General features: G+C 40.3%; 1 long non-coding RNA gene across 7 annotated transcripts in view; it reads left to right on the top strand.

Annotated features, from left to right (window-relative positions):
• The first annotated feature begins 1,003 nt into the window (after nt 1-1,003).
• Nucleotides 1,004-10,849, top strand: part of LOC125146706 (uncharacterized) — a 30,174-nt gene continuing 20,328 nt past the window's right edge. For 6 of the 7 annotated variants that reach the window (XR_007144848.1, XR_007144844.1, XR_007144846.1 and 3 more), the window contains exons 1-2: nt 1,004-1,034; nt 8,816-8,826. This is a non-coding gene — a long non-coding RNA (uncharacterized LOC125146706). Of the gene's footprint in view, nt 1,035-8,671; nt 8,682-8,815; nt 8,827-10,849 lie in introns of all 7 variants that reach the window. The other variant, XR_007144847.1, reaches the window with a different exon arrangement.

Below are 10,849 nucleotides of genomic sequence, written 5' to 3'. Positions count from 1 at the left end.
CTATCATGTGAGAGTTGGCATGCCTCTTGACACTATAAGCTATCTGAATAACTCTTTTTTTAAGTCATTTTAAATATGCTCTATATTCATCAAATGTAACAATTTTTGAGAGGACAAAAGACAGGAGTGTAGAAAAGAGAGTAGGGCCATTCTTTGCAATACTGAGATATTTGTAGTACTGTGTGTTCTGTGAAGGCAGCAGCACATGTGTGGAAGATGCCATGAAATGCAGCCATGATATCCTACTGCCTGGCACCTCCTTGGGGATGATGCCATCCATGAGCCATTGTATCCATTGCCATCCCTCCAGGCTATCAGGACTCTGAAAGGCATAGGCTGAAACTGTGCTCTTTATGGGAGAAAGGGATAGAGAATGAGGAACAGAATAATGGGAGGCATGAAAGACCTCTGGGCATTTTGGGGAAGAAATGGAATCTTGACCTGGTTTCCATGGCAAATTCCAAGAATATGCTTATGAGTTTGGATTCTCTGCCTAGAGTGATATATTCATAAGTGTACAGTGAAATGTTGAGAGAACTGAAGCTCAGGCTTATGATGAACTAACTCTAACTTTATTTGTCATAGTCTTTTATATTGCACACTTGCAGATTTTATGGTCACGTTCAACACCCTCTTCTCTGTGGTTGTTTGAAAACTTATCCTGCTTTAACATGCTGGAGAGGCAGCACAATATAACAACATTAGCTTGGAATTTAGTGACAGATTATGAATCCCAACATCCATATAATAATTAGCAGTGTGACCTGGGTCACTTATGTAACATCTCTGAATGTGTTTCCTCATTTGAAATTTAGGGGTGACATCTGTCTCACAGAAAATGTCTGGTACAATACCTGATATATAATAGGTGCTCAGAAGATATTACCCTTTATTCAATGCATAGTCCTTCCTTCTTTTCTGTTCTATGTCTTAAGCCCTGTCAACTTTGTTACATTTGATGGATAGAAGTCATATTTAAAATGAGGAAGAAAAAACCCTCAACCATATGGTTTATAGTGTCAAGAGATGTGTATGTCTTACAAGACAGGGATTCCGAGTTGACTCCAGATAGAATAGGCTGAGTGTCGGTTTGCCACACCCATTTTCTTTTAAAGATTTGTGTAAGAATGAAGGAATGGAAGGCATATTTAAACAATCACATTCTTGACCAACCCTGAAAGTTGTCAGCTACACAAATATTTCATTTTGAGTAATTTTGATTAAAAAAATATCATGGTCTAGGTTTATTTTTTTCCCATATATAATCAGAGCTACCTCAATAAAATGTTGTTTTTGAGCTGGAAAAAATCTTGATGATTTGTAATAAATGCAAATGATAGTGCCATGGACTGTTATCAGGGATGTTAGGTGCCCCATAAACTGGTCTGATAAAGACAGCCAGACTCACTCTGATAAGTGAGTGGGAGTGGCTTGTGCAAGATGTGGTAACAGGGTTAGTGACAGGGACATTGTATCTATCTGCTCAAGGCTCACTCTCCATATGGCACTTGGAGGTCACCTGACTCTCCCTTGACCAATTGGCAACAATAGGACATGCAGAGAGACTGGATCCTCTTGCCTCTCACCTTCTGCCCCCATGCTTTCCTGTTGTGGCCTAGATTCACCTATGCAGTGCAGCTAGAGTGACAGTTTATGCACTGACCATATCTACCATCCTACCACATTTATCTCTCACTACTGGGAAAGGGTCTGGCACAGACCAAAATCAAAGCAAAGAAAAGGAAGGTCTTGGTGGGACTCACACATAGCTGGGTCAAGCTAGCTGCACAGTGGGGTTGGGGGAAAGCATGTATAACTCAGAACAATAGATGGTCTCTTGAAACAGACTCAGCCAGGAGATAATTGAGGGTCCATACGGCAGCTGCTGAGACTTGTCACTCGGTAGCACTGTGGTTACCTTGACAAAACATTGCTGATTGGAAATTAAAATGCATGGGATTGTGCAGGGAATGTTTTCAAGAAGAAACAGAATCAACTTAGTGGCACCACTGAGGCTCTTACAGAGATGCACCAGATGCAAGGATTTTTCAGGAAAACCACAAAGCTCTCTTCTTTCCTGAAGTAGAAGGTTTAGTGCTTAGGTTGGTTAGAATAAAGCTATTTTAGGTGACATTGTCAAAGCCTGAGCAAGGAGGTGTCAGAGAACTGTGTCAGAACTGATGCAGACCCAGCCCTTGGCCAAGTGGCCCTTTGATTCTGTCTGAATCTGTTTTTCTGGCCTTCTGGTGGAGGTGGGTTCTTCAAGTTGTCCTGCTGTTTCAAAGCAAATATCTGCAGTGCTCTGGGGCCCAGGAGACTTGTGTGCCCAGTTAGTCACCACTTTTTTCTAACCTGCTATGATGGATTAGATCAGTAATTCCCGACCTGTGGACAAACATAAGACCTGACCTGCTGGGGCCCTCATCTCCTGAGTAGGAGACTCAGCCAGATTCCCTTGTCCTGAGCTCAGATTTCTTCTGAGCAGAGAGAATGAGAAACAGAATAATGGGAGGCATGAAAGACCTCTGGGCATTTTGGGGAAGAAATGGAATCTTGACCTGGTTTCCATGGCAAATTCCAAAAATATGCTTTTGAGTTTGGATTCTCTGCCTAGAGTCATGCATTCAGAAGTCTCCAGTGAAAAAATTTTGTATCTAATGTGCTGTGAAGGCAAATATATACATTATATATGTATGTTATATGTATATGTTGTGCATGTTATATGTATAACATGTAGTTAATATATCAGATTTCCTCCATTAAATTGTGTGTGTGTGTGTGTGTGTGTGTGTGTACATTCCATCTAATATATGACCCCCAAAGATGACCATATCCTAATCCCTAGAAGCTGTGAATGTGTTACCTTCCATAGCAAAAAGTCTTTGCAGATATGATTAATTTAAGGGTCTTGAGCTAAGGAGAGTATCTTGAATTATCTGGGTGGGCCCAATATAATGATGAAGCCCTTATAAGAGGGATGTAGGAGGAGTCAGAGTCAGAAAAAGGAGATGTGGTGATGGAGTCAGAGGTGGGAATGTTGCACTTTGAAGATGGAGAAAGGGAATATGACCCAGGAATGTAGGTAGCCTCTAGAAGCTGGAAAGGGTAAGGGAATGAATTCTTTTCTGAAGCCTCCAGAAGGAAGACAGCCCTAACACCATCTTGATTTTAGACTTCTGTCCTCTATATTAAAAATAAAATTTTGTTGTTTTAACCACTAAGTTTGTTGGCAATTTGTTATAGCAGCAATAAGAAACTGATACTACATGTATATGTACATACATGTAGGTATACATATATATACACACATACATATACTCTATAAAATTCAAGGATTATAAAACTTAAACATATTTAAACATATTATATGAAGTGAAAATAACAATAACTTACATTCAGAGTATTGCTTGTGACTCAAGATTGTGGTCTCTGGAACCAGGTCTGCAACAGTTTTGCATTACAACTTGGGCAAGTCACAGAGCTTCTTTGCATCTCAGTTTCCTCATCTCTAAAATGGGGATGTGATCCTACCTCATAGGGTTGAATTGAGGAAGATAGCCATATAAAATCAAGTTCTTAGCAGAGTACCTGGCACAGAGTAAGTACCATATTAAATAACAGATTTAATATGATTTTTCAGAAGAAGAAACGGAGGTTGACTTTCCGTGGCCATGCTGCTCTGAAGTGCCACAGGCAGGGTTAGAGCTTAGCCAGCTCCAGCTGCAGCATGGTTTCCACACCATACTTTCTCATCAACAGAGGGAAAGTAGCTGTAATGAACTGAATTTTTGTGTTGCCTCAAAGTTCATATGTTGAAGCCCCAACCCCAAGTGTAGCTTTAGTTAGAAATGTGCCTCTAAGGTTAATTAAGGTTAAAATGAGGTCACAAGGATAGAACCCGGATCAGATAGGATTAGTGTCCATAGGACTTGTTCCCCTTGATCCTCCCCCCCTCCCTGGGGGACACACACATTGCAGAAAAAGTCACATGAGGATACAGCAAGGAGGTGGCCGTCTACAAGCCAGGAAAAGAGCCCTCACCAGATCTTGCCAGCACCTGGATCTTGGAATTTACAGTCTCCAGAACTGTGAGAAATAAATCTTGTTTAAGCCACTTAGTTAGTGGTATTTTGTTAGGACAGCCTAAAGAGACTAATATATTATTCTTCTCCAGGCCCCAATCCTCTTTCCACAGCTGTACAATCCTGTTAACTATTTGATATACAACCCTCCAGACAGACAGACAGACAGACAGACAGACACACAACAACAACAACAACAACAACAACAACAACATGTAATAATTGTAAAAATAAAATGCCATCATCTAATATGTATGGTTTTATAACTTGGTTATTCAGTTAATACACCATTAACATTTAAAAAATTTTATTTCAGTTGTGAGATAATACATATTTATTTCTTTGTGAAAAGTTAGAATATTATGGGTAAAACTAAAGTCTCCTTGGGCCACCACTTCTAATCTTCTCTCCCATGCCTCAAGATAACTACTGTTTGAGTTTAGTGCTTATCCTTCCAGATCTTTCTTTAAATACCTTTATACACATGTACCTGTACCCAAAGCAAGTGTATAGTTTGTCGTTTGTGTCCATGTTCTTACATAAATTGTATCCTACTGTGAGGACTGTTCTGAAAGTTGGCATTGTATTTCTGAGATCTTTCTATCCTTATGAACATAAATTTGGTTTACACCTTTTAACTGCTGAATTGTACTTTGTCAAGTGAATGTATTACATTATATTTGCCCATTCAGTTATTGGTGGATCTTTAGGTCATTTTCATTTCCTTGCTTTTATAATGCTTCCATTAGCTTCATTATTCGGTCTTTCTGAATACACACATGTGAACATAGTTTTCTGCGGTATAGACCTAGAAGAGGAAATGCTGGGTCATAGGATATGCACATTTACAGTTTTAATAGACTCTGCCAGAGATATTTTCAAAGTGATTGTCCTCATCTATATTTGTTCTAACAGTGTATGAGAGTACTCTTTTCTCTATAGTATCACCTACCCTTGATTTTGTCAATGTTTTAATTTTTTCAGATATAATGAGTGCAAATTGGATCTTCTTGTTTTAGTTTGCTTTTGGAAAAGTTAATTAGATGGTTGAGCAACTTTTCAAACTGACTATCTGAATGATATCTTTTATGAATTGCCTGTTCATATTCTCCTCCCACTTTTTATTGTACTGTTTACCATTTTCTTATGATTTGTAGGAGTCTTTGTGGATATCTTTCTGTTCTAATACATGTGGGTCTAGTTTACTACTATTTTCTAAATAGTTATGTAGTATTCAGCCATTTATTTAGGGGTTAGAAACCAACTGAGGCCAAATGTGGCCTTCTATCTATTTTTCTAAATAGAGTTTGGTTTGGTTTTTGGTTTTCTGAGACATAGCCAGGTCCATTATTTTACATATGGTCTATGGCTGATTTAGTGTTACAGCAACAGCACTGACTAGTTGTCACATAGGTTGGATGGCTGAAAATATCTGCTCTTGGGCTCTTTACAGAAGTTTGTCCTGATATAGATAAATCATAATTTATTTAACCATTTCTCTTTTGATGAATATATAGGTTGTTTCCCATTTCCCACTATTACAAATAAACAGTTATGTAATTCATATTGTCACACACATACATCTATCTTTCTCTGCAGTTGTGAGCATTTCCTTGGGCTGGATTCCTGCAAATGGAATTGCTGGCTTATCAGACATCTGTGTTTAGTGAAATTTGCTTATTTGAACAGTAGTATGTCTAAATTGGAGAATATTTTAAAGAAGGGTTATTTCCTGGGAATAATGATAGTTTCCCATTATTTAGGAGTACCAGACACTGTACTAGGTGCCTAATACATATTATCTCATTTAATTTTTGTAGTGACCCTGAAATTAGTATTAATAACTGCCTTTTACGTAATGAAGAAATAGAGGCTCAGTAAAATTAAGGAGTTTGTTCAAAACCACAGAACTGGTGCATGGTGGAACCAGCATTTGAACCCACTTTTCTGTAGAAGTATTTTCTACCACTAGATGATAATTCTCAAGTGAAAAACTAGGTGATGAACACTATTGACATAACATAGTATTACAAGTAGAAATTTTACATATTTGTTCTTCAAATGAACAGGTAACAACATTTGTAGTTACTGCGGTACATTTCTGTAGACAGATGGGTTAAATTAAAGTAATTTTATAGACTCTTAAAAACTGTTGGCTTTCATAAGCAAACTAAACATTTCCTTTGCAGTCTTATTTGTATTTCTATAAATAAAGACACAGCTGTGATGTAGGGTAAAAAATACTGAATTTAGAAATCTGAATTTGGAAAAACCATGGTTTCTGCCTCCCAAGGTTGCTGTGTGACTGTGGTCAAATTTTCTACCCTCTCTGTGTCTCAGTTCACAGAATTGTAAGAAATTAGTGTGAATAGTGGTAAAGTATTTGACACAGTGTCTGGCATGTAATAAGTATACAATCTATGATGGCCCTCATCCCCTGAGGATATTTCCAGAAGGGGGATTCAATATAATAAACCCACGGTACACTTCAATGAGTTTGTTTCAAGGCTCAAGCCCTGCCCTGCTCTGAAATACTAATGCCAAACCTTTGGCATAAGAGTAACCAAGAGATACCAGACACCATGCATTGCCAAGAATGTACCTAATGCCTGCAGTACAAAAAAGAGAGGCCAAGTTGTGACATTTTCTTGGCATTTAAATATTGCTATACTTGGTCCATACTCTTGTACATTCTGAGAACCTTAATACTAACAGGTAACATTTATTCAACACTTACTATATACCTGAGGCTGTGCCAATCATCTCCTTTAATTCTCACCTTATTGCTGGTAGACTGGTACTCCTTTTATTCGTATAAGGAGTCCACTAGATGAGGAAATGGAGACCTAGGCAGATAGGTTCCAAAGCGGTATGTCCTGAGTAGATAAGAAAGCTAGAATTTTAATCTACATCCAACACTTAAGCCTGTGCATTTAACCACCATACTATACCCTCCCCCCACCCCCATCAGGAAGCCTTCAATAGGAGGATTCCTTAAGGAAACTTTATGTGTGCTTATTTCAGCTGCAGGCTTTGGGTTGGGAGGATCTGTCCTTCTGGGCCTGTAGTGCATCAGACTTAAGCATGCTAAATGGTCATCTATTAACATCTGGAGGGTAGGATTGCCTTTCTGGACTGTCTGGCACCACGAATCAACACGTCTGCCATATTGATTTCTTTGCCATCTCAGGGAAGCCTCCTCATGCATTAGAAAGTGAGGTCTGACAGCTGACCATTTTGCTTTTATCACTGCTTTTCTCCTATCAACAAAGTCTCTTTCACCCCAAATTGCCGCCTAGCATCCATGTCAGAACCAGATCAATTTGTCTGTGCCACTCTGTTGGGATTGCTGTCGGTTTTTTTTTTTTTTTTGGTTTTAGCTGCCTCGTAGACCATCTTGTTCGCAATATAAGCTCCAAATGGCCTGGAACTCGTCTTTTATGGCCTCTGCCAGATTAAACATTTAGAACATAATATACCCAGCTTCAAAAACAATTGTGCAGCCTTCCAGCCAAGCAGCATATTGATTTTAATTTAGGCAATTGCACACATTTTCAGGTCTTAGGAGGAACTCTGGGGCGTCAGCCTGCCAGTGGCTTGTGGCCCTTTTCCCTCCCTACCACCACTTCTTCACCTGGGTTAAAGGAGCCTAGAGATTATAGAGTGAAAAACATAGGCCACCATCGGTGCATCGTGTTTTATCTTTTGGAACTGGGACCATCTCAACCTCAGTTCTAAAACCAATATGGAGTAGAAAAGCAGCAAGGTGATGTAGGAATAGTGTGGACACAATTGGGTTCAGATCCCTGCCTTACTATGGAATGGCACATGACCTTGGGAAAGTCATTTCATCCTCTGGACCTCAGGCTTCTCACCAGTAAAATGGGGCAATGAGGACACTTAACTTTACAAAGCAGATATAAGGATAACTGTCAAGTACTAGAAGATCTTCAGTAAATACCACATTTTTTTTGTTGAGTGACTAACCATGGCAGAATATTTTAATGCCCAGGAAGTGTTTCTTCTCACCCCAAGGAGGCATCAATTCAACAACCACTGCCTAGAGACCATGAGGCCTAGTTCATTTTGCATTTTGATTAAAATCGTGGTATCCTCTATATAAGTCTGATGGTACATAACTTCATTAATTAGCTAATTTCAGAAACTCAATAATCAACACTAGACCCCCAGTGCAGCTTCTGTTTATTCATTCAACATACATTTGCACAGTTCTTGCCTTGTGCCAGGTGTGTGCTAGGTGCTGCTCCCTAATTGTGAATATGTGAAGAGTGTTTGCCTTTAAGGAACTCACTATTTCGGGTGGAAGATGGACACACTTAATGGTTATTTGAACGCAATGCTGGAGGGGGTGTTCCCAAAGAAACATCTGCTAAGGCTGAGGAAGGCCATTCTAGGTCTTACTTTCCAGTCTCTGGGTTTTATCACAGTAGCAGAGCTGCTAGGAACCAAAACTCAAATACAATGGCTTAAACACATTATCAGGTTATTTTCTGACTTTAAAAGAAGTCTGGAAGTCAGTGGCTAGGGCTGGGGAGCCCCAGTGGTCACATCAACATGCCAGTAGGAAGAAGAGAAAGGGTGTGGGGATAAAAGAAGTTCACTCAGCTGAGTTAGCCTTTTTTAAAGTGGCTTCCCAGAAGCCCTGGCTACCTCCCTCTTGTTGAGACCCCTGGAGTCAGTTCGCTGGGCACTTGGCTGCCCCAGCAGAGCAGAAGGGAGAGTGGTTACTGCACAGACAACTAGTCATTGCAACATCCACTTAATAGGATGTTGTAAGTAAAGATGGATGAGGGTTTATTTATCATCAGGCTGAACCAATGATGAAGTTTGGTGGTACAAGGTGGGATAGTATGGCTTTCAATGCCACGATTGATGTTGATGAGCGAGGGACCAAGAGGGTGAAGGATGGAGACGAGTGGCGTAACTGAGCTGACTGGAGGCCGAGTCAGGAGGAAATGGATTCCTTGGGGGCAGGCTTTGGGAACAGAGTACGTGGACAGCCATGTCTTCTGCAGTTGGAGTAGCCGCCTTTCTCATCTTCAACTGAGCTGAGAAAGTTAGAGAAAACAGCAGGAGCCACCCGGTATTCTGGGGCTATTTCTTTGGCTATGTTGCTCCTACCTGAATCTATATGGCAGCAGTCAGAGGAGTTTTGCAACTGCAGCAAACTGCCCAAGAGGCCCCAGACCACTGCAGGGAGGTTCGGCTCTTGGAAATCAGCCTGGAAGTTATGCTATCAGCCTCTTGCATTCTTAAATTGACCTGTCATGATGGTAGGAAGCAATTGTGTCTTTCAGGTCAGAATGACTTTCCATTTAAAAAAAAGCTCTCACTCTGGTTGCAGAGAAATTAAATTAGAATAATGAATAGAGTTTGATAAGTGAAAATCTAACTTCACCTGCTTATAGAGAAATAGCTGAATGTCAGCCAAAAATGAATGTTTTAGTACCTTGGAGAGTTTGATAAATGACAGGTACTGATAACCCAGAGCTGTCTTTCTAAACATAGGCCTGACGATAACTTTACTCTAAAATGTTTATGTGGAAACAATGAGGACTATATTGAGAATAAGCCACAAGTCTTGTGGCCCATTTCTTACTTGCGGGGCCAGGGAGAACTATCTGGCTGGAGAGCTATCCTCCTGGAAAGGCTGTTTGACCCATTTGAGGATGAAGAAACAAAGTTCTCCATGGATGGATGACCATCCAGCTTTGTTAGCCACTTCCTGAGGAACTACTGCCTTAGCTCCTCTTTGCAGAACACCAGGTCTGCTTCCTCAATCCCATCTGCTTATTGGAGGCCTCTTGGTGGAGCATCAGAACCTACTATATCTTGCACACGTTATCTGCTCTAAGGAGCGTAGGTGCTGGTACTCCGGTGGCCAGAGGAGCTGTGGGCTTCTCTCTGTTAGGTGCCAAAAATTATCTCAGGTGACAGATTTGGCAGTCATAGCCTCATAAAGCCATTAAAAACCTGAGAGAACAACCCCTACTATAGGACAGTGACTCCCTGCTCTGGATGTACATTAGAATCAGCTGGGCAGCATCTGAACCTAACCATGTCTGGGTAATACCCTTGATAATTGAATCAGAATGCCTGATGAGGTGATCCAGGTGTCAGTAATTTTTAAAACTGCCCAGATAATTCCACTGTACAGTAAGGTGGAGAACCACTGCTGTTGGGTGGGAATGGGGCAGGACTAGGTGAGGAGAAAGAATGTCTCATTAACCTGTCTGTTTTCTAGGCTGGATATGCTTCCTTATTAAAAAAAAAATGGTCACAGATTAAGTTACTCCTCCCCTACCTCCCCACTACTGTATCATACACTAGGGAATAAAATAAGCACTTCTATGTATCTTGGAGCTTATAGTCAAGCAGGAGAGATAGACCATGAACATGAAATTATAAATTATGAAAAGTTCTATGGAGGAAAAGAAGAGGGTGCCACATGGAAAGTGACTTATTTTGTATTGGTTTATGATGAATAAGCTGACACCTACTGAATAAGAATGGGCCAGTCATTCGACGTCATGGGGAGAGCTGAGGGAACAACATGTGCTAAGACTCCAGAGCAGTAAAATGGTGTTTCTACTCCAGTTTTCTATCTTCCACAAACATGTTCTGTGGCAGGCAGAATATAGGGATGACAGGCATGGACCCTACATTTGAGGAGCTCATAATTCAGTGGAGAGACAATGTGAAAAGAAATAGATAGTAATAAGCAGAATTTAGCAGGACTCCCAGGG

Source organism: Prionailurus viverrinus, chromosome D1 (genome assembly GCF_022837055.1).
Source record: "Prionailurus viverrinus isolate Anna chromosome D1, UM_Priviv_1.0, whole genome shotgun sequence".
NCBI lineage: Eukaryota > Metazoa > Chordata > Mammalia > Carnivora > Felidae > Prionailurus > Prionailurus viverrinus.
Note: the sequence above shows the minus strand (reverse complement) of the source record. Positions and strands in the feature narration are given on the sequence as shown.